The sequence below is a fragment of the Plecotus auritus genome, assembly GCF_963455305.1.
Source record: "Plecotus auritus genome assembly, chromosome: 4".
Classification (NCBI taxonomy): domain Eukaryota; kingdom Metazoa; phylum Chordata; class Mammalia; order Chiroptera; family Vespertilionidae; genus Plecotus; species Plecotus auritus.
The window spans coordinates 10,105,646-10,129,157 of NC_137775.1; the positions used below are offsets into that span (position 1 = coordinate 10,105,646).

The 23,512-nt window shown below is 41.4% G+C and overlaps 1 protein-coding gene across 2 annotated transcripts in view; it reads right to left on the reverse strand.

Moving 5' to 3' along the window:
- The window catches only part of PLEKHG1 (pleckstrin homology and RhoGEF domain containing G1), a 201,611-nt gene that overhangs the window by 129,898 nt on the left and 48,201 nt on the right, over window positions 1–23,512 (reverse strand). For both annotated transcript variants that reach the window (XM_080665864.1, XM_080665865.1), the window contains exon 2: window positions 14,356–14,414. The gene's annotated coding sequence lies outside the window, so the exon portion shown is untranslated. The remainder of the gene's footprint in view (window positions 1–14,355; window positions 14,415–23,512) is intronic.

Genomic DNA, 23,512 nt, shown 5'->3' on the forward strand with positions numbered 1-23,512 from the left:
CTACAGGGCGTTAGAAACTATTTCAGGGAGCCATAAAAAACCAACTCCTTTTGGATTATGTTTAGAAGGAGTTTGGGTTGTCTGAGGCTCCCATGATCATTTACTGTTTTGTTTTCAGTAACAGTTACAGGTAGGGCAGCCAGTGCATTATGTCCTGTCCTGGCAGATTACAAATAGCAGTGAGGCTACAGATAGCAGTGAGGTCCGCGGTCAGTGGATGTGTACACATGGGCACAAGAAAGCCTTCCCTAATCCATAGAAAAGCTCTCCCACCAAAGGCAACCAGCAAAATAGCAAGTAGACATTTAGACTCGATCTTCACTTTTATATTCCTGGAAAGACTGATTTGTATATAAGCATTAAGCCACTATGTACAACTCATCTTCAAACACTTCTGCTTTTTATGTCTCTTTAGACACACATCTCACAGATAGGCAAGAGGTCTCAAAACCTATTGGTACCGGCTGAGAAATCTTCCAAAGAGCAAGTAGCACTTGATAGTAAGATAGCACTTTACTTGGTATTGTTGGATGGGGGAATTAATATCAACTTTCATTCTAAAGGAGGGTCAGTTCTGTTTTCTACAGCTTCACTTTTTCCCATACGTCTGAATTTAGTTTCTCTAAAAGCTCCTGAGCATTCTTGCTCAAACAAGGTCAACAAAGGGACAATGGCATCAGATCATCTATTGAATAACAATTCCAGTTAAGAGGTGGAAGCAAGGCAGGCAGGCAGGCCCACTGAGGCCAAGTTGACCCATTACAAATTCTTTTGGCCTTACCTGTGCTTTTCTCCTATTACCTGAGCTCCAGAGTAGGGCTCCATACACCACCTCAACCAACTTCCCTGGATTGCCAAACGTCAAGGAAAAAAGGAACAAATGCCATACGCAGCTGGGGAGAGGGGGGCTGTTACCACCCATTTTATAGCTGAGAGATCCAGCAGCCTTTCCCCAGTGGTCTGTGCTGGTGCCTTTATGGAACCAAGCAAACTGATCCAGCAGGAAGAGAGTCACCTGCTTAGCCTTGACATTAATTATTAAATCAAATAATTGAAGCCTTGATAGAGGCAGGAAAAAAAACTCTACCTTTTTCTAAAGCTTTCTTTTCTAATGACATAGTATTGTTGGGAAAAAGAGGACAAGGAGAAATTTTGTCCTATAGTGATAGTGGCATAAAGAACTGCAACCTATTTATGTAACTTGCACACAGACTGTGTTCTAATCATTCTAAGTCCAAACTCAAATTCTGGGGTCTGGAACACATTTTCCCGTAGATGTACCACTATAAAGGATAATAAACAGGTTACAAAACTGCCTACATTGGTCTATTTCAGTGGTTGGCAAACTCATTAGTCAACCGAGCGGCAAACCGCGGCTCACGAGCCGCATGTGGCTCGCGAGCCGCAGTTTGCAGGCCACTGGTCTATTTAACTTGGTTGTCAAACACCACAAGGAGCCAGTCCTCCTGATGACAACCTAGCTCCACCCAGCTGTCCAAGCCTAGGAGCCGGGAAGGCATCCTAGCATTGGTCTCCTGTCCACAGGCCCTGTCTCTACAATCTATGTCTGAGAACAGAAAGTATTTCCTAGCAGAGTAATTTTCACTTAAAACTTCATGAGCTTTTAGAAGCATCTTCCCAATTCTGCACAGAATATAGTATGACTGTATGACATGCTCTGAAGAACAAAGCACTAATTGGCCTCCAAGCAGATTCTGTGCATGAGTGACTCTGGATGGCAGTGTCAGCTGAATTCCGGGCACTTTCTAGTCATGGAGACCTCAGCAACTTAGACCAGAAGATGAAGACACACCATGGCTATTCATAACACGAGACATCTCTGCCTCCCACAAGGTGCCAAGAAATAACTTGAGAGGGATCTTGTAAAAGAATGGACAGTCTGCAATAGTATATAAGGATAAGAGCCAGGGATCGACAGATTAAAATAAGAATGCAACCAATAAGTACAGTAGCCCCACTTCAATGGGCACTGTTGGTTGTTTACCCAGCACCTGTTCTCCACTTGTCACTTCCCAACAACTTACTTTGTTTAAGTATCCACCTCCTTGTCCCTTCTACTCACAGACATATAGAAGAAGTGCAGCTGACCTCATCCCCAACACTATTGGTGGGCCCTGATTCATCTAAGCCAATCAGTGCACAGCATTCTTAGTGTGGTTATTGCTCTTCATAATGTAAGGGGCCTTATCAGATTGGAAGAAGGGACTTATAGTTCATGGCTGAGGTTCCTCGCTTTCTTCTGTTCATCCATTTGTGTTTAGCAACCATCTGGTGACCATTTAGGGGAACCTGCCTGAGGAAGAAGCCAAGAACAATGGTAGAGCCGAAAGATGAGGTAAACTAAATCCTCTGTGACATTCCTGACTGGCCGAGTTAATGACCCTTAAAGGCCACACTTCCTCAAGAGCAGGTTAGTATTTTCCTTTTGTCTTAGCACATTTAAGTAAGAATCTGTATCAGAACAGTTGAAAATGTTCTATCTATTAAAGTGATAAAACTCCAGTGAAACATTCGAAGTATAAAACCTTGGGGATGGGGGAGTGGGAGATAAGGATGTAATACATATGAATGTGCTTTGAATGTTAGAAAAGAAAGTGCCTTACATACTTCTAGTGTTTCCTCCCTGAATGGCTGTTGATATGTTAAAATAAAAATTCTTTAGAATTTAAGTCTTCAATTTGCTATAAATTTAAAATACAAAATATAAATGCTCATAAATCTAAATTATAGAGTGTAAGTCTTCAATTTGCTCTAAATGGTTCAGGAACCCCACTTTCCTGAACCAAGATATCTTATTATTTAACTCATTTACTGAGCCACTGCTCAGTATACAAGAGCAGGCAAAACTAAATAACTTGCCTGTAAGGCTAAAGCTTGGTGGGAGTTGGGGAGAGATAATTAATCCTCTCTGTTTATAAATGTAAACATCTAATGTTTAAATGGTGCTCCCAAAGCATGGATGAGTTGTTTAACAGTAAATCTGAAAGAACTTCCGAGAAATGGTTGGGAATAATGAGAAGAAAAAGTTTCTTGGCTGTTTTTCAAGGTGGTCAGAAGAATGATCACAAAGGAAGAAAAATAAAGTGTTCAATATCTCCCAGCAGGTCAGCTGGTCATGTCAGCGACCCTCCTTCCCATCTGTTTTCTTGTTCTCTAAAACAATCCCATGAGCATCATAATCATTTTCTTAAGTGTTTAAAGTTGCTCAGATAGGAAAGCTCATATTCATAAAAAAAACATGGAAAACGTTTGAAAATTTATTTTGTGTCTAAGGGACACATAATTGAGGCTAGTCTCTAGGTGTACGAAGTGGTAGAACAGTTCATTGAGTTCCGAAGGAAGAAAGGCCTATATACCCCATGAGAAACTAGCATTTTATTATTCTCTGCTCAGGTTCACTGAACTCTACATCTACAGGCAGAACCAATTTAAACATGGAGCATGTTCCAAAAGACTCCTGGTCAACGTTTTTTTTTTTTATTTCTACAGGAAAATGTGCTCCAGGTTCTAATGGTATATACAGGGTGAGGCAAAAGTAGGTTTACAGTTGTTTGTATGAAAAATAGCATAATAATTACTAATACAAGAATAAACTCTGTGTTTTACATACTCACAACTATACACCTACCTTTGTCCCACCCGGTATGGTTCCCAGCTCTGTCCATAAAACCTTTTTAACCCATAATGATCCTCAATTGTGGGATCTACCCGCAGCTTATCAGGGTTTTTATGGAAGAATATATGTCTAAGATACCAGGGGGGAACCTGAGGGGGAAGATGCGTTTTTGAAAGGAGGAGGGACAGGCAAAGATTTCCTTATCCTCTTTCTCCTCTCCTCAACCCAGCACATTCTCACCTTGGGATGGAGGACGGAGTAGGACTTCCACAATATGTACACTTCTCCTTCTACAGCTGGCTCTTCTGAATTTCCCCTCCTCCTCCTTTCCCTAAGAGGCTCAAACTGGCCATCATTCTCACGGTCTCCTCCCGGGATACTAGGCCCCATCAACATTGTTCATTTCAAAGCTTTCCACCTAAGCTCTTGCCACAAAATAAATAAGAATGCATGGGTCTTCGAGTATCAAAATTAAAACTGGGCTAAACGGAAAAACAAACAGACTTGAAAGTGCTATGCAGCTGTCTCCTATCATTGCTCTGCTGTGTCCATGAGACTCTCCTGGATCACCCTTCTGTGTCTGTATTACTGCAGTTTGATAGCTCATGTGTGCATCTCTAGAGTCCAAAGTCAAGATACATCACATAATAAAAATGGTTTATGCCTCACTCTCCAGCTGTGGGAGGTTGTCTAGGAGATGAGGTTTGTCCACGAATTTTGGAATTTGAATTGTTTGTGGCAGCCATGGGGAAGAATGTTGGTAACGGGAACTGGCCTCCCAAGTGACCCACTGCGTCTCTGGTACAGTTTGGATTAATAGGCTGTATTTGCTGCAGGACTTCCCAGGCACAGCTTTATGTTTAATGAGGAAAAAATACACTCCGAAATACTTTTTAATGAACTTTTGGAGAACAACCCCGGCTTAAACCGCAGATGGCCCGCACACACACACACGCTGTGCATACACATGGCTCTACTGACGGCATCCTTACTGGTTCCCAGTCTTCCCCTACAGAATCCTAGTCTTGAATGTTCCAATGTTCTCCAAAAATTCAAAATTATCTCTTGAAAGGGCATTTTGCTAAGAGAGAGATCTTTCTAGATCCCAGTGGCGGAGTGTGCGAGCCAGCCTGCCCCTCTGCGCCCTCTGAGGCTTTATCTAGCATCGCCCCCCGCCCTGCCCCCCTGGGCAGACGAGTGAGGCTGAGGGCACAGCACGTGGCGAAGAATTCAGTCACCGAGCCAGGCATTCCACGGGAGGGAGGACACCTTCCCAGAGCTGGCGGAGGGTGTGGCAGCTCTTGGCTCTGTCCTGGACCCCAAGAAGGAGAATGCCTTTCCCCAGGGGAGGGCTCTCCCAAAGGGTCCCGCACAGTTCAGTTTCCCAGCTTTGAACCTGGCAGGCCAAGCACACCTCTGTTTTCCTTAGATACATATTTCAACAAAAATTACAGTTCCTACGTAGGCAAAATATTGCCAGAATTAGTCACATATGTTTTGTTTAGAAACAGACTAAACGCAAGTGCATTTAAATGTGATTTTTGGATGGCCTGTGAAACTTGCCTACAACTTGTTTCAAATGATTTGTCTTTTGCCAATCCTTATATTGTTTTAAGAGGGTGCCCCCAAACCTCCAGTTAAGATCAGAAGTAAAGCCTGGAGTTTTAAAAACTGGCTCTGGCCGAAACCGGTTTGACTCAGTGGATGAAGCATCGGCCTGCGGACTGAAGGGTCCTGGGTTCGATTCCGGTCAAGGGCATGTACCTTGGTTGCGGGCACATCCCCAGTGGGAGGTGTGCAGGAGGCAGCTGATCGATGTTTCTAGCTCTCTATCCCTCTCCCTTCCTCTCTATAAAATATCAATAAAAAATATATTAAAAACTGGCTCTGAATATGCAGTCATTAAATACAGGGGAAAAGCCCATAATTAACCAAATGACCCCTTTGGTTTAAAAATGCCACCACATCGTCTTCTCCACAGAGATCTGTTACGGCTCTTCCTCGGGCTTATTTTACAGGCCCATTCTGCCCACCAGACTCGCCCAAAGCAAACCCGAGGGGGCGAGGGAAGGACACGTTATCTGGGCTGAAGAGGCACAGACGGAAAATGAAAATCCACCCAAGAGAAAATTTAAGCCTGGAAAATAATAAAGAAAATGAAGACAATGAGACTATTTCCTAATATGGAGTTACACCAAGAAACAAACATGATGTGTTTTAAGATTTCCCAGGGTTTAAAAGATAGTTGTATCAGAAACATTGGGCAGGAAACTTTTTTGGAATTTTAAATTTTACTCTGCAATATTTTTCACACTCAAACCCTGAACAAAGAAATTTGGGCAAATGCTAGAGAGAGGCGCCTATCTGTGAACCCTCTCTACTTAAATCCAACTCAGTTCATTGATTGTTTACAAATGTAGTGAAATTTCTTAATTTTGAGTCAAAAGAGTTTGTGAATAGTTACGTACAGGCGCCAGGCTATGGACCACTTATGACCTAGTCCTGCCTCTAAATTCCTTTAGGCCATTAGAGCGGGATTAACAGCTCTCAAGGAGGCATTTCGAGAAGCATTTTCAAGATCACAAAGCAGTGTCAAGAGGCACCGCATAATTAAAATTGCTAAATGAATTGTTCGGAGGGAACTGATACAGCAGCTCGGAGGAGGGGGCAGATAAAATCAGGCTGGAGTAATTTAAAAAGGAGGAGAAATTTGAACTGAGTTTAAAAGGACAGATAAGGTCTAGATAATAGCATTACTGCCACTGCCCTCTGGCTCCGTCTGAGAGCCTGCCAAGGGCCGCCCTCACTGCAGTGGGCATTGTCCACGTTCTCTGCAGGTCCGCACTCCGCTGAAGGGCGGTAACTGGCATGATGTTATAGACGAGGATGGCCGAAACCTGCCGGGGCCTCCCAAGGAGAAGGTGGGATGAGATCCACACCCAGGACCAGCTGGCCCCAGAGCCCACTGTGTTTCCGTCCCACCGACTCCATGAGCAGAGAGAGTCTGGGAGGCACCAAATACACTCTTCTGGAACGGTTGATTTAGAGATGGGGAAAAAAAAAGGTGGGACACAGGGAGCGAGCACCAACATGCCACCGTGAGTTTTAGACCAGACACCTGACATAATTAGCCCAGCACTTTGGGTGGACTAGGCTGGTGGGCGGAATGAACTGGAAGCTCCAGAGTTCAGGAAAACCAAAGAGAGAGAGGACCCGGCCCTTCTGCCCCAATGTGGCAGCACGGAGGCCTGCATGGAGGGGGCGGGGGGTGGCATTGCACACTCCCCCGCAGTGAAGAGCCACTGGATGTGGACTTACACTTGGATATTTTTTTTAAAAAATATTTTTTATTGACTTCAGAGCGGAAGGGAGAGAGAGAGAGAGAGAGAGAGAGACAGAAACATCAATGATGAGAGCGAATCATTGATTGGCTGCCTCCCACACGCCTCACACTGGGGACTGAGCCGAGCCCGCAACCCAGGCATGTACCCTGACCAGGAATCGAACTGTGACCTCCTGGTTCATAGGTCGATGCTCAACCACTGAGCCACACTGGCTAAGCCACTTGGGTATTTGTAACCAGTCATGTTTCAAAAACTACCAGTCGTGTGGCCTTGGGCAATGGCTTAAATCTCAGAGTGCTTCCGTTTCCTAACCTGTACAGCCCGATTCATGATAATAATTCACAGGCTAAGAGACTAAGGAAAAGTAGGTAAAGGCTCAAATGTTCTCTCTCTCTTTTTTCCTTTATAAAAAGGTCATGGAGATGGAAGAGAAGAGAAGAGACAGATGGTCAGATAAGTTTAGTGAGATCTGGTAATAAATTAGATATTGGCGGTTGGGATGGGGAGAAAGACGAGAGGAAGATGTCAAATGTGCATATGAAATGATAAGCCCACACGAAAATATCTTCATTTTTCTCAAATAGGAGTTAGGAAAAAGTGGCAGTCTTAAGAATAAGTGGCCTTAGGGGTGACGGGGAGATCCCTAATTGAAAACACCCAGAAAAAAGGAGATGAGGCAGGAAGCTTAGGAAGAAAAGGGAAACCAGAGCAGAACAATTTGGCAATCGCTTGCCTGAGAGCCCCGTTGCTATAATATTCCATTTGGGAGGACCTTGTGAAATTGCTAAACTGTTTTTCTTAGAGTGACTAAGCTTTAGAAATCAAAGGGATATATATGAAGTTACCACATTTTAAGAAACCAGACCCCACATTTTTTTAAGACAAAGAATATTAAAAGAAAATAGTCTACTTAATACAGGACTTAAGATCAATTGCAACTCCATGTCTTTCGATTTTAAAGCACAATGATGGCTTTAATAGCCTGCTTAACTCTAAAACTCCTTATCGCAGATGTAATCTTCCTCTAGAACAGGCTCTCCTTATGGCGCAGAAAAGACTTGATGTGTAAGGCAATAATAAAACACAGATTCCAGAAGCAGGCAGACCTTGAAAAATGCAGCTGAAATGGCGATGGTTGGGATTTGAATGAGTCAGAAGAAAGGGGTCAAGACGCCAGGAGGGGCGGGGCGGGGTGGGGGGCGCAGGGAGGAGTGCTGGCTTTATTCCATCAACATGAATATGGGCCTAGATTACCTAAAGCCGAGGTGGATAATTCTGTTTTGCCGACTTCTTAAGCTTGCTGAATCTGGTCCCATGCTTCTACAAGTTTGTCTAATATTACAACTAATTCTCTGTTCCAGACACTGGATTCATGATCCACTGACGTTGAATGCAGGTCTGGGACCACTGAGCGCATATGGCGCTTTTGACACTTTGTGTGATGGTCTTTCCACGCGGTTAGATGGTCGCTGGGCAAGCCCCTGGCGGGTTATCCAGTGGGAGCGCATGGAGCTCTTGTGTGGCTCCTCCCACAGGGACCGGTCACAGCGTGACTTCAGCTCATGTATATTGCTTCTAATACTGCAACTAATAAACTGATGTCTGTGTTTGTGCTGGCCACTTCCTCTTTCCCATACTTGACCTTAAGTCTGCATTTATCAAACTACCTTCCACAGAACAACATAGTACTAAGTCAAAAACAACATAGATTAGCCTGGCCGGCATGGCTCAGTGGTTGAGCTTTGACCTTTTGAACCAGGAGATCACGGTTCGATTCTGGATCAGGGCACATGCCTGGCTGTGGGCTCGATCTCCAGTGTGGGGTGTGCAGGATGCAGCCGATCAATGATTCTCTCTCATCATTGATGTTTCTGTCACTCTCTCCCTCTCCCTTCCTCTCTGAAATCTGTAAAAATATAAACACACACACACACACACACACACAAAAACAAGATAGATTAAAAAAGTAGTAGGCGGGGCAGGTTGCTGTGGGGTGGCAGGAGGTATTCCGTGGTTCAATAAGTTTGGGAAACCCTGCCGATAACACCTCCATGTTCAAGACGTAGAGTTCTGGGCAGAGGAGTAAAGGCTCGCAGAAAAGAAAACTCATTAATGTTGCTTAAATCCCAAGCTTACTTGACCATGAACCCTATTCCCCCTCCTTGTTTTTGACAGAAGCCTATGACCATAATTCCACAAAACTGAGGGCACACTGTCCTGAGAGTTCCCTAATGCTCGATGCCAGGAATGGGAACTGGTTCCTCATTCCAAAGGCCATCCCTTGGTGAGAAAACAGGTACCTTTTTCTTTAAACTTATGTCCTTCTCCTCTCAAGAATGGCTGGGGGCCCTCTCATCCCCTTCATCAGATATAAGTGAGGAAGTCTTCCTCTTCTGGCCCCCTACGCTCCCCACCCCCGGGGTGTCTAGTCCCTACACCAGCTAAAAGTATGCAAACTTCCAGGCGATCTTTTAAAAAACATTTAAATTGTGGTAAAACACAATTTACTATCTGAACCATTTTCTGAGTGTACAGTTCAGTAGTGTTAAGCACTCTCACAGTTGCACAATCACGCTCCAGAGTCCTTTAATAGGAGATATATTTGAATGGAGGAGAGGTGCCCAGGGCTCAGAGTCAAATCTGCATGTCCTTCTAAATGCCGTTTTATATTTTTGTAACCACTATATTTAGCTATCATAACACTCCACTTTTGATTATAATTTAAAAAACTAATTTTCATGACACCACCATGTCAAGAAGTAATCAGGGGATTTTGCACCAGAAGAAGCTGAGGGAAAGCATCGCCATGACTCTTCAAAGATCACATGCTGTCTTCCTGCACTGTGCCAGGAATTGCACTGATGGTTCTATTCTTAGCAATGGCTAACTCAATACAAATACCTATTTATTCACAACGTGAATCATTTATGCTGTAGCCACTGGTGATTCTTCTATTAGCTGCCTTCCGACACATCTATCCACCCTAAGTAGGCACTTAGAAGGCCCCGGGAACACAGTGACAAGGTCACCTAGAGGACATGTGGAGGGACCTTTCGCTTCCTCCCTAAGCACGCCTTCACCATGCTGTCTGTAAGACGCAGCGGGAATAAGCTGCAGTCCTCCCATCCCACAAAGCCTGCAGCTGATACTACACACTTTTGAGGTGATGCAGAAGCAGCTACTGGCCAGGGATGGCTTCAATGTGACGTCCTCCTGAGCCAGTTCATAAAAAGGCAGTAAGAGTCCTCAGATAGGGACGCAAGGAATGGAGTGATGCTTACCCTCTAGAGAAGAGCATGACCACATAGTAGGGCTACAAGGCACCATGACAGCAGTCATAACAAATATAGGGAGAAAACAGACCATTTGTGACCTTTGGCATCTTCACTATAGCACCCCACTTTCCTGTTTCCCCCACTCAGCAGTGTAAGGGGCTTGGCATCTGCGAGCAAAAAGTCAAGATCAGGATGCCCCAAGCACCCCAGGGCCTGGCGCGTGCCCGGGAACATTTAGTTGGCACCTTTCTTCTCCTCGGGCAGCTCTATGCCATGTACTTCTAGCAGTGGCTTCTCCCCGACACACTTTCACCGAAGAACCGGGGCAGGTGAAACCCTGAATAAGAAGGCACTGAGAGTCAATGCAGGGGCGAGAATAATCAGCAAAAAATTAGGTATATCTGAATGTGCGTGTGTGCACATATATATTTTTGGTATATTTGGTGCAAAATGTAGTCTTGAAGTGAATCTCTCTCCCTCTCTCTCTCTCTCACACACACACACACACACACACACACACACGTCATACAAACAGAAGAAAATAGTGGATTCTAGTTCCTCTAGGGCAGCCTTGGGCAAACTACGGCCCGCGGGCCGGATCCGGCTGTTCTATCTGGTTCTCTTGCTCTCCCCTCCGCTCCTTTACTTTGAATTTATATTAGTTTACACAAACACTCCATCCATGCTTTTGTTCTGGCCCTGCAGTCCAGTTTAAGAACCCATTGTGGCCCTCGAGTCAAAAAGTTTGCCCACCCCTGCTCTAGGGTCAACAAACTATGCAAAATAGGTTCTGATTTCACAAAAACTTCTGTAAATTAACAAGTATTACTAAGTAAGGCTGGTTGATTGCTTCTTATGAGACTCATGTCCTCAGTAGCCAGAGAGAGGGCACGTCTCTCTTGCTTTCCCAGCTTAATTTGATGAAGTGGTGCCCAGTGACATATCCTGGCTCGCTTCCCTAGAGAGGACAGCTCGTATGTATAGTTTGTGGATAACAGACTGGTAGATTATTATTTTATATTGATGTACTATATATATTTTTGTATACCTGCCCAGGCACTTGCTAGTTTCGGAACTAGAGGTTTGGCAGTTCACTTATGTACCCCAAACAATTTCAGAACACTTTAGAGGTGTCTACCATGATTTTTCTCTGGGGGTGTGGTGTTTTATCAATTTAATAACATGCAATTTACATTTAAAATAAATAACTTTCTTAGAAATACAGGGGCATTTTTCCTTCGGCGGGGGTGGGGGTGAGGGCGCCTGGGGTGGCTTGAACCAGCCTGAGATCAGGATGGGTGAGGCAAGCCCAGGGGGACCACTAAGATGGAGAGGGCCGTTAGAAAGAATAGCTTTTTTGTTGCTATTTTAATTTCGTTTTAGAAGACTAAAAAGATTCCTTCCAGCCCCACTGTCTGTTTTGTGAAAGGGTAAACTGAAGCCTCCAGATGAGGACTGACCAGCACAGCACAGCCTCACCCCTCCAGGCACTGGGGGCCTGGCCCTTCCTGTGCCAGGTCTCCTCTGTAATTTACCGCTAACCAGAGGCCTGGAGCCGTGGTGAGCAGAGAAGGGGGCTGGGACAGGGGCACATGACTCTTTCAAATGAGGACATTAGCTCATTCATTCTTTCAGCAAACATTTGAGCCTCTCTTATACGCTTGGCTTTTTCTAGAGTGTATAGCAATGAACAAAACATTCAGAGATCCTGGCTCTCGGGGAGTTTATATTTGAGTGGGTACCTCTTTTGAAGAAGCAGTCCCCCAGACATGCAACACACTCACTCTAAATCAACACATCATTTTCGGAAGATGCTCTGTGCACAATTTACAAGGCCACTGCAGTTGAAGACTAACAAAAATATTTCCTCCCAACGAGATCATGGTTTCAGAAGCAAACAAAGCCAGATCGGCCGCGGTAATTGAAAATGTTGTATACACAGGAATACAGATGAGCAATTACGGAAGAACAAAATAAAAGTCTCCGCTCTGGCAGCGGAGGAGGCGGGGGGAAGCACTCCTCCGATGGAGCACACACCACTCAGGACGGAAGGATCCGGAGCCCAGTCTTGCTCTCCCTTCCCTTATTTTCTGCAGCAAACAGAACATCAATGGGTCTCTCAAGGGAGAAATTTTCTGTTTTATTCTAAGAAAACATAATGAAGTACCACAGCTATCTAAGCTAAGAATATGTCATCTTTCTTTGTAGCTGGAATCTGGCTGATGAGCACACAGTGTATAAACTCATTTACAGAAAAGATGATCATTTATGAAAAAGATTACTTCTTAAAAAAACAACAACATTCAAATGACTGAATCTGGCTTGGCCGGTGTGGCTCAGTGGTTGAGCATTGACCTATGAACCAGGAGGTCACGGTTCGATTCGCGTTCAGGGCACATGCACAGGTTGTGGGTGCGATCCCCAGTGTGGGTAGGGAGGAGGCAGCCGATCAATGATTCTCTCTCATCATTGATGTTTCTAGCTCTCTCTCCCTCTTCCTTCCTCGCTGAAATCAATAAAATACATTAACAAACAGACAAACAACAACAAAAAATGACTGAACCTGTCACATATGTAGAGTAAGCCTGACCGTGACCCATGGCATTTTTTGGCTCCTTCTTCCATAAAATAATATTAAAAATTTTATTTTATGAGTGCATTGGTATAAAGAAAGATATAATTCAGACTGGGTTCATGATGATATATTCACTATTATCATATTCATTTTATCCTGCTTCTAAAAGAAGTTAAAATTAAAACATTTTCATGGCCACTAAAAGCATCATAGACCCTGGGCACTGTGCCTAATGGATAAGTCAACTCGGAACCACAGGCTCTTAATGTTTTGGACACTCAGCATTGTAGTCATAAGTTAGGCCAAAACCTTCTGGGACTTTCTTGCCAGTAATGAAGATCTGCTGTTAGAAAACCATTGTTTTACCAGTTAACAAAACACCAGTGACTCTGAACTCTGACCCAACCAAAGTCATCTTTACTCCATTAAAATACCACCTGCCCTTGTAATAACTCTGAGTACTTCAAGAAGAAGAATGCCTTGTATCAAATATTTATGACCCCAAAAAGGCATTATTATTTTGCTAGTTAAAGGCAACGAAGTTCGAACCCACTGTAAAAGTTAGGCTTTTAATTTTGTTTTTATTTTGCTGGTTGTTTAAACAGAAAGACCTGGTGTAAAATGGAAAATATAAACTTGTGAGTAAAAAGTGATAATGTTATACCCACCAGACTGAGTTTCTTCATCTGTTCCTATCATTCTAGTAAGCATGTGATATGTAAATGTTAGTTCAACATTTCAGGTCTTGACAAATGGCTTATAATGTGGTCAGAGTATGATAAACTAAAGTACTTAGGAAAGAAACAGAGTAAAAAAATTGGCTAGACTTAAAAAAAGGGGGGGTATATCCCCTTCCTTCCCTGGCCTTTTATCATCATTGTGGCTTTACAAATACTGCCATCACAAAAGTGATTGAGAGTTTAAATATTGAAGAAAAAGAAGTTAAAAAGGACAAGGAGAACTTTTCTGGCTAATGAGAAGCATTTAAACTATTACCTAAAGGCCTGGCCAGTGTGGCTCAGTGGTTGAGCATTGATCTATGAACCAGGAGGTCACGGTTCAATTCCCAGTCAGGGCATGGACCTCAGTGGGGGACGTGCAAGGGGCAGCTGATCAATGATTCTCTCTCATCATTAATGTTTCTATCTCTCTTTCCCTCTCCTTTCCTCTCTAAAATCAATAAAAACATATATTTTTAAAAATTGCCTAAAGACTGATTCATTAACTAGAAACCCAATAGGAAGAAATGACTCCAAAGTGAGTCTCACTATGGTTTACTCTTCCTGATTTCATTTCATTCTTCATGTATGTATTTTGAAGTATGCATTTTCTTTCCTAATTCATCCTATACTTAGAATATTCATCCTGAAAAGAATATTTGTTATTCTTTTATAAGATAGGTAAAAGATAGAAACACTGTGCCTACAGCGTCCTTATACAAAAATACCTAGCAAACCTAAACTTTGAATATATTAATCTTTTAACATGGTTCATACTCCATAGTGAAAACTGAAAACAGCTCACTTTTATAGCGGAATCGGTTCCGGTGTCGTCACCCACAGACTCCTGATATCCGTCTTCATCTGCAATGGAAACACAGAAAGCAAACTGCTAAAGTGAAAACGTAAATATGACTCTCCCACACGGGTGCGAATCAGGCCTCATTTTAAGTAGCAAATGGAACACTGGATTAAAAAAGCACACAAAAATATCCCAGGGAAATGCCACATCTGTTATTAGTCTATACTAGAACGAATGCAATCATCATACAATTTAATTTGAAAACAAACAAAACCTATAGGATATGGTATTAGAACGTTACTGATGTCCAATCTTTGATTTTTCTCCTTCCCTTGAACTGCTCAGAAAATTCAAGAGACTTGAATTTTAAGTAGCACTTAATCACTCAGTTCATGATTTGCCTGAAGCCAGGAAGAATTTCCCTTACCCGGAGGAATAAAACCCCAAGTCGTGGAAAGAAAATGGACTGTTTCACTCAGTGTCAACCATAGCATCCCTATGTCCAAAATAAAGTCCTCCACAGGGTGGAAACAACCTTCTAAGGACATGGCTGCTCTATCCCTGACTTGTTCTCCATGGTTGTATCCCATAATTCCTCTCACTTTACATCTTTGCAAAGTAGCTGGGGTAGGGGGTGGATGTTCATGGGGGTTGCTGTTTTTCTGGTCACTATTTTTGAAAAGAAAGAACCACAGACATTTTAATGTTTGAGGACTTTTAAAAGAAAAACAAATGTGCCTAGAAATGTATCATCTGGGTATCTTCATGAAAAAGTTACTAAAAAATATTCAGTTGCTGAGGGTTAAATCAAAATAAAAAGTTAAGAGTGAAAAAGTGGTCACATAGTAGTTGCACTGGTGGACAGCATTAAAAGCAGGAAAAGAAGGAATAAAGTATGATAAATTGTTCCAACTATAGTCAAAATCGAGTACAAACTTTCAAAATTTTTGAAGAACTTTAATAATGCCCCATCTAAAGTCTGAAATCCTACATTATATTATCAAAAATAGGGAAATGAGTGGAGGTAGATAGTAAAAATGAGCCAATTTCATTTTCTCTATGGGGAGTAAAAAATATAGTTTGATTTTTAACACCACCTCATTTTAATTAGAGAGAAAAATAAATGAACTGAACATTTAAACTCAGTTAAGTTGAAAAAAATAGCAATAAATATAATATAGGAAAGACAGAACTAAAAATAAAAGCAGTGATTTGGTATTCAGATATTTAAAAAGCAGTAGTTGGTTCATTACAGGATGAAATACCTTCTAGACAGATTTCAGGCGAATCTAGTCAAAAATCCAACATGAAACCAGAATTATTACAGGAATATATCACAGACATGAAAGAGATTAAAAAATTAAGAGCATTATTTCCAAACATCCTTGTGAATAAATTAGAACATTTCAAGGGAAATCGTTTTCTAAGGTGGTATTTAGTTGTGAAAACTGAACCCAAAATAAACAAGCTGAAAAACTCATGAATGTGGTTTCCTTCAAGGATTAGACTATTCCCAACCTATAAAAAGAGCTTCCAGGATTTGAACAAATGAAGCTCCCCAGTTTGTTTATGAACCTAGCACAAGCCTAATAACAGAGAGAAAAAAAATGTAAGAGGCTTGTTTGACTTAAATGAGATACAAGGGCACTAAATACAGTGCTCAGAAACTCAGTTTCTAGTACAGTAATAGGTCACAATAGATCAACACATACTCCTATTTTCAAAGATGCCAAAATGGCATGTGATAAACTCAGCACCAATATCTGATAACCTCTCAGTAACCTAGAAATAGAAAGATCACTTACCATGAGTTTTAGAAAGTTCTAAAACCAACAGACAACATTTTTATTTACAAAGTCAGAACAAAAGAAAAGATGCTCACCAAGCAATAGGGAGAGGAAGTGAACAAACTAAATTACTGCCATCAGCAGGTGACAAAGTTGAATACCTACAAAACTCAAGAGAAACATCTAAAAAATACCCAACTAGAAATAGTAAAGCCACTATCAGATGATCTGAGAAAGCAGTATGTAAAAAGCAGTGTTTTTTTTTATGTTTTTTTTTTTTTGGTCCAGTGGCAGCAATGACCAATTCCAAACAAATGAAAATGGAGACAGTCTAAAAATAGATCAGATTCAACAAAATGATGCTTATAATGAAGGGTTTATATACAAAACATTTAAGGAAATCTTTAGGATAATGCTTTCCTCAGGAGAAATGATAAAAAGTACAAATGTACTTTTACTAAAATGGGGTGGGGGTAGCAGCCCATAGCTAGGAAATTCAATAGGAACTAAACCAATGACTTTATATTTTTGGTCTGTTGAAAGTGAGAGCCCCTTGTGGGATATGAGACCAGCAAGAGAGCTTTTCCAATCAGCGATGCTTATTTATAGGTGAATACTTGAGGACCTCAGAGGCTGTTCTATAAAATCAAGATAAGGTTTTTTAAAAAAAAACACATTAAGAATATTTGATTATCCGGCCTGAAGTGCAAAATATATTACACTAGGACATTAAATAAAAATGGAATTTTATGTAAAATAACCCACCCACTTTTGATGGTTGGGGGAATGTTATAAATATCCATTGATGTTATATTTGTGAAAAGAAAATGCTGACTGCACGTCACTGAATCATGGTAAAATAGGTCACGTTTTATTGCTTTGGCCAAGGAACAATGCTAAGCTCATAGTCTGGAGTGTATGCAGGGGGTTGCTTAAAATACGTTATATAGGCAAAACACAACTAAAGTGCTTTTGAGGATAAAAATAAATAAAATGTCAGGGTTGGTTCTGTAAAAAGGAGACACAAATCCAATATGTCACCATGTCCTTGTCGCTACAGTGTCTAAAATAAGCTTATTCTTAATTTTAGACAACTGAGTACAGAGAGAGACTAAAAGCTTTGTGTCCCTGACAATAACTGCAGACCAATTCTAGCAATTCCAAAATGATTGCTAAGAAACATTGCCCACAAAAGAGACCAACTTTGCTGTTTATATGAAGGACAAAATAGAAGGCTGGTTAGCTTTGGAGGGCCCTCCTAACCAGGAACTAAGTCAAAGCAGCTGCTGATGGCCTGAATTAGGTGCTGTTTAGACAAGAAATGATTTAAAAGTCATGTCTGATTTTTTAAAAAGCACTTCTACTCATAATATAGATTGTGAGAAAACCCTAAAGTATAAATATCTTACCTAAAACGTCAATTATTTGAAATACAAGAACCCTGAATATTTGTTTATAAGCACAGCAATTGTTATCTTTATTTTTTAAAATATATTTTTATTGATTTCAAAGAGGAAGAGAGAGATAGAAACATCAATGATGAGAGAGAATCATTGATCGGCTGCCTTCTGCCTACCCGACACTGGGGATTGAGCCCACAGCCCAGGCATGTGCCCTGACCGGGAATCGAACTGTGACCTCTTGGTTCATAGGTCGACGCTCAACCACTTAGCCACGCCAGCTGGGCAACAGTTGTTATCTCTATTTCTTGGATAAAACACATGAAATTCACAGACAAGACCAAGTGAGGATGCAAATCCACGTAAAGGGCTGTGAGAAATCACAGGACGTCAGGCCACTTTGTAGACTATACCATAGTCAATAGTAATACGGCAAATCTCCGAATGTTCCTCTCCAAAGTGTCTACAAGTACTCTTGAAATCAATAACAGAGATGGGCAAGTAGACAAAAACTAGGTGAGTATTCTTGAGGGGATACATAGTTAATCGTGTAAATCCAAAAGGAATCTCCGTGTTTGGACTAGATTAATCTTGATTCTGCCTCATCCATACCTGCCATCCTGGGGCGCCACTCCACACCCATCCATTCTGATCTGGGAATACTAGGTAACTTATGACTTTAGGTCCACGGCACCATAAAAACCATGGTCTGGCTTCTACCTGCCCTTCCTTGAGCCGCCTCATTTCCTATGTAGACCATAAGCAAGTAACAACAGCCAGTGTCACTGGCTGCTGAAAGCGGGCAGAGTAGTATTATCTGTTATTTTGGAATCCCAATGTCCATCCGTCCTCCTTCTGGCAACCACACCAGCGTTTTCCTCTCCCTTTCCCTACTCCCAGCCCCTGTGCTCTGAATGACATTCATTAGGTGAAGCCATTCATCATGTTTCACCTCCTGATTAACTGTGTTTCATTCATGGATAAGCACATGGCTCAAGCCAGACCAATCAGGGCCAATGAAACCTAATTTGGGGTATTTTATTAAAATTACTAGCAAAACCAACCTTTTCCTGTTCCCACCAGACACAAATAAGAGAGGATGTAGAGGCCAGAGTCCCTGCAGCCATCCTGCAAACACGTGGGGCCTGAAATGAGCCAACATAGAGGAATCTCACTCTAATAAATTATGCGCTTTGGAACCAAAAAATAGACTTACACATGCTCCAATATGACTTGCTTTTGTCCATTCAATATTATGTTTGTGAGATTCCGCCATGTGTAGTGCAATCATTTGCACTGATGGACAGTGTTTCATTGCATGTCATTGGGTACTTTGTGGTATGTTTATATGCTCCACTGTTGAACCTTGAGTCTCTTTCCATTTCCCCCATTACAACCAATGTTGTACACGGGCCGGATTCCATGATTCTACCTTGTATTTACCTGAATGGGAACTGCTGGGTTGTTCATCATACACATGTTGAACTTTAATGGGTAATGCCAACTTTTTTCAAGAGTAATTGCACCAATTTACTACTCCACCCACAGTATATGAGAGTTCATTTTGCTCCATACTATGGCCAACCTGATACCATAAAATTTCTGCCAAAATCACATTTTCTAAATTCCTATGGCTTTAGGAAAATATAAATATCATCTCTAAATTCTACCTGTTGCTTCTTCTGGACTTTTGGGCTATTTCTAGATTTTTGTCCTGTATAAATTTTAGAATTAGCCTAAGAGCTACCAAAAACCATGTTGGATTTTGGTTGGGATTACATTGGCTCTATACTTGAAAGACTTGACATGTTTATAATAATGAAATTATCTACGAATATATGTTATCCCCCTTTTATTTTTAGGTCTTTTAAAAGTATCGTTCAATAAAGTTATTCCATTTTCTACATAAAGGTCTCATAGATTCTTCGTTAGATATATTTCTAGGAAACATATTTTTATTTTTACTAGGCAAGCTACCTTTTAAAAAGGTATCCTGCTTTTTCTAGAGAGGCTGTTAACTTTTAAAAAATTATATTTGGAAATATAAAGAAAAATTGCAAAAATAAGAACACTCTCTTTTCCTACTTCTTTCTAGTCAAGTTTATTGATTGTATTAGTCCTTTCCTAGAAGCACAGTTCAGGGATGCTATATGTACACATAATTTTTCAGAGATAAACAAGAAAACTCACCAAATTCACAAGAAACTGGTTGATCCAGGTGGCGGAGGGGAGAGAATTTAAGCTATCAAACATTTTAGAATAAGAGTGTCAAATAATAACATGTTTTTTCATTCATGTAGGTGATTATTTAAATATCGCAGACTTGATTCTTATTTATTAATTCAGCAAGTATTTAGGATCTGCTATGCACAGACACACATTTCTAGTCTCAGAGAGAAACCGCCAAACACAGACATGCTATAGCTTTTCTTGCAAAGTCAAGTCAATTTCTATTTCTAATTTGATATCTCTAATTGACCATTTCTTGTTTCAAAGGAAAATCAGTGGGTCTCAACCACTTAAAAAGAAACCCTAGAATTTGGAAGCGGAGGCTATGAGGAAGGGATACACATCTTTCAATAGCTAGTATTCATTGGTTTCCTAACCAGTAAAAATACTAGTTTTACCCATAATTTGATTAAATTACATAGTGAATGCCTGATATGCGCCAGGCACTATGCCAGGCACGGGGTTACAAAGTGAGTAAATCATGGTGTCTCTGAGGCGTGCATCTCATGTTACAGAATGCAGTTTTTCTTGGAAAAACTACATGATCAGCAATTTCTAATAAGATGAATTGTTTTCAGTGGCGTTTAACCAGATATATTAGGAACAATCTGTCACAATGAAGGTTCTGCCCACTCAATCCTGGTGTTATATCGGGTTTGATCATTTCATCAGGCACAGAATAAAATGGGTGAAATGAGATGAGTTCTTACGACAAGTACAAGTTTTAGTTTGTATCAGTCCCTGGGTTCCACAGGACCCCACACCAATACCAGGTAGAACTGATTGAAGTTCTTTATCCCATATTGATATGTATTAGGCTGGTCCTGGATGCTCCTCAAACGTGGCTGTGGATTTTTGAAAAAGGAAACCCAACGCAGATAGACAACAAAAACAGTGCCCCCAGAATCTGATGGCCCGGGCCTTAGAATTTGCCATTCCCTGTTTATTTTAAAAGAGCCCACCAGTGGTCATAATTACTTGACAAAGTGTTGTTAGTTCTGATACTTAATTAGAGATGAGGAGGTGCAGTAGGCAAACTCCTTCCTTTTATTTTTCTGTATGTCCCTCTCTTTTTCATTCTGAAAAAAAAAAAAAAAAAGCGAAGTGGGCTTCTTAATAAGAAAAGCTGGCCCAATAGAACGCGGCATTCCAACACCTTTTTCCTTTAGTTCTCAATGTTGGAGATGCACCGGACAGCAATGTGCAGTAGTGAATGCTTTCTGAATGAACGGTGTACATGTAAGTGCCCTTAAAGGCACTAGAATTACAAAGAAAAGTATCAGGCCTCTGCCCAGGACAGCAGCCTTTGAAGGAAGGTAACCCAGCGAACAGATTGGATGGCGGCTAGATTACAAGGCTAAGATAGACTTATCATCACTTCCCCAACTCACTTTCCTATCACTCAAGCAACCTGTGCTACTCCCCAAATGCCTGGACCGCACCCAACATCCGAGCACCAAGGATGCACCAGGCATGGGTGCTGAGGACCCAGCAGAGACTGGGACTGACACAGTCCTTGCCCTTAGGGAACCTGCAGCCAGTGGGATGGGGTGAGGGAGGGGTCCCAGATTTAGCAGGAAACGATGCCCAGAGGCAGTGGCAGTGACACAGCGTGCTCTAGAAATCATAAAAAGAACACAACTCTAATATTAACATTGGGGGTTAGTAGCACACCAGTGGAGGTAAGGTGAGACTTTCCAAAGATCCTCAGGTCCAGATATAAATAAGGAGAAGAAGGGTGACTATGATAATTAAGGTTTTAGCTTGGCGGGCGTGGCTCAGTGGTTGAGCGTTGACCTATGAACCAGGAGGTCACGGTTCAATTTTCAATCAGGGCACATGCATCGGTGGTGGGCCCCATCCCCAGTGCGGGGCATACAGCCGATCACTGATCCTCTCTCATCAGTGGTGTTTCTATCTCTCTCTTCCCTCTCCCTTCCTCTCTGAAATCAATAAAACGTATTTTTAAAAATTAAGGTTTCAGCAAATTCTGTACTTAATAATACAGAGGAAGTCCCAGAAATGGAACAAACATTTCTAAGCAGAAAATTTTTATAAGCAACATCTTTTCTAGATTAAAGCCCAAGAGCTTCTATCAACCTAGATTTAATAACAAGAAGCAATTCAGATGTTAGCAAGCAGCAAAAGTGAACATTTATTAATAAAGTGAAACCGCCTAGAAATGAACAGAATTCGGATGGCTGTGGTTTGCTAAGTTGGAATGTCCCTTAAATACAACAGATTTGAGTACAGGGAAAGAGAAGAGAACATGATTCTTCTGCTAGCTATTTAATAATGCAATGTTTTGGGAGATAGCTTTAGAAATCTGAACTTGTGATTGTCTGTTTATTTAACAGCCAAGTACTAATTTTTTTAAAACTAGGCTTCTGTAAAAAAACACACAAAAAAACACACACACTAATTTTATTCAGGCGACATATGGAAAAAACTGTTACATCACTTTAAAATGTTATATTTAGAAAGGTTATATTTCCTTACACTGAAGGCCTTTATTTTTTAACTTTTCCACATCAGTCAGGGACAACAGGCTTTGACGTATCAGTTTTTAAAAATCGAAGCACCGAATATATCACAGAGCTTTTATTTAACATCCATCCTGAGTATATTTCACTGAGCTTTCAGGTTTGGGGCGGGGGGCGGGGGACGGGAGTGGGGAGGAAGGAAAAAATCTGAAGGGCAGACTCCCAATAAAACATTGTACAGCTTTTGCAGAACACTGATTTATTCATCTGCACGTTCCTCATCCTCACAGCCACTACTGCTTCCTGGAAATCTTTGGTTTTGCTAATGTGGTCTGTTTTTACTTCTGAAAAGAGGGGAAATGCTAAAATTGAATTTTGTAGCCCATAAGGGAAATAGAAGGGTGATAACTGACAGGGGCAAAGAAACCTGTCATTTTCAATCTGTCCTGGAGAAAGCCATTTTTCTTTTTATTAAATGTGTCGTTAGCATGTGTAGCTGTGCTTGCACATTTATTTTCCTGATTTAAAAGGTTCAAACTGAATGTGAATGCCACTTTAAAAAATAGCTCAGGGTGTCTGAACTCACTCTCTTCTGCAAAATGTTTTCCGTTTCCTTCGCAGAAAACGACTGGACTTTTCTTCAATCTACCTTGCAAGTTTAGATGCTCTTTAATATGGTTTATTTATTTAATCATTAATTTTTCTTTAGAATAAATCTGTGTGTTTTATAAACAACATGAGCAGATTACTACTTCTTTGGTTTCTGTTTATGTGCATTTTAAAAATATGTATTTTTATTGATTTCAGAGAGGAAGGGAAAGGGAAAGAGAGATAAAAGCATCAATGATGAGAGAGAATCAATGATCGGCCGCCTTGGCTGCCTCCTGCACATCCCCTGCTGAGGATCGAGCTGGCGACCCGGGCAGGTACTAGTACCCTTGACTGGAATCAAACCCAGGACCCTTCAGTCCACAAGCTGACACTCTATCCACTGAGCCAAACTGGATAGGACTGTGTGCACATTTTTTTTTAAGCCCAGATACTTGGGTATAAAACCCAGAACAAAGGGAGGGACTTTTGTAGTGTGCAGTTATGCCAGAGAGATCACACTAACCCAGCTTCACTATGAAACAAACAGAGTACCCAGGAAAAAAAACGAAATATAACACCTACTGCCATAAAATGAGAACTGCACTTTCAATCGCAATGCTCAGCCAGCACCGAGATTTAGCATCTGCGTCCCCCATTAGCCCACACGTGG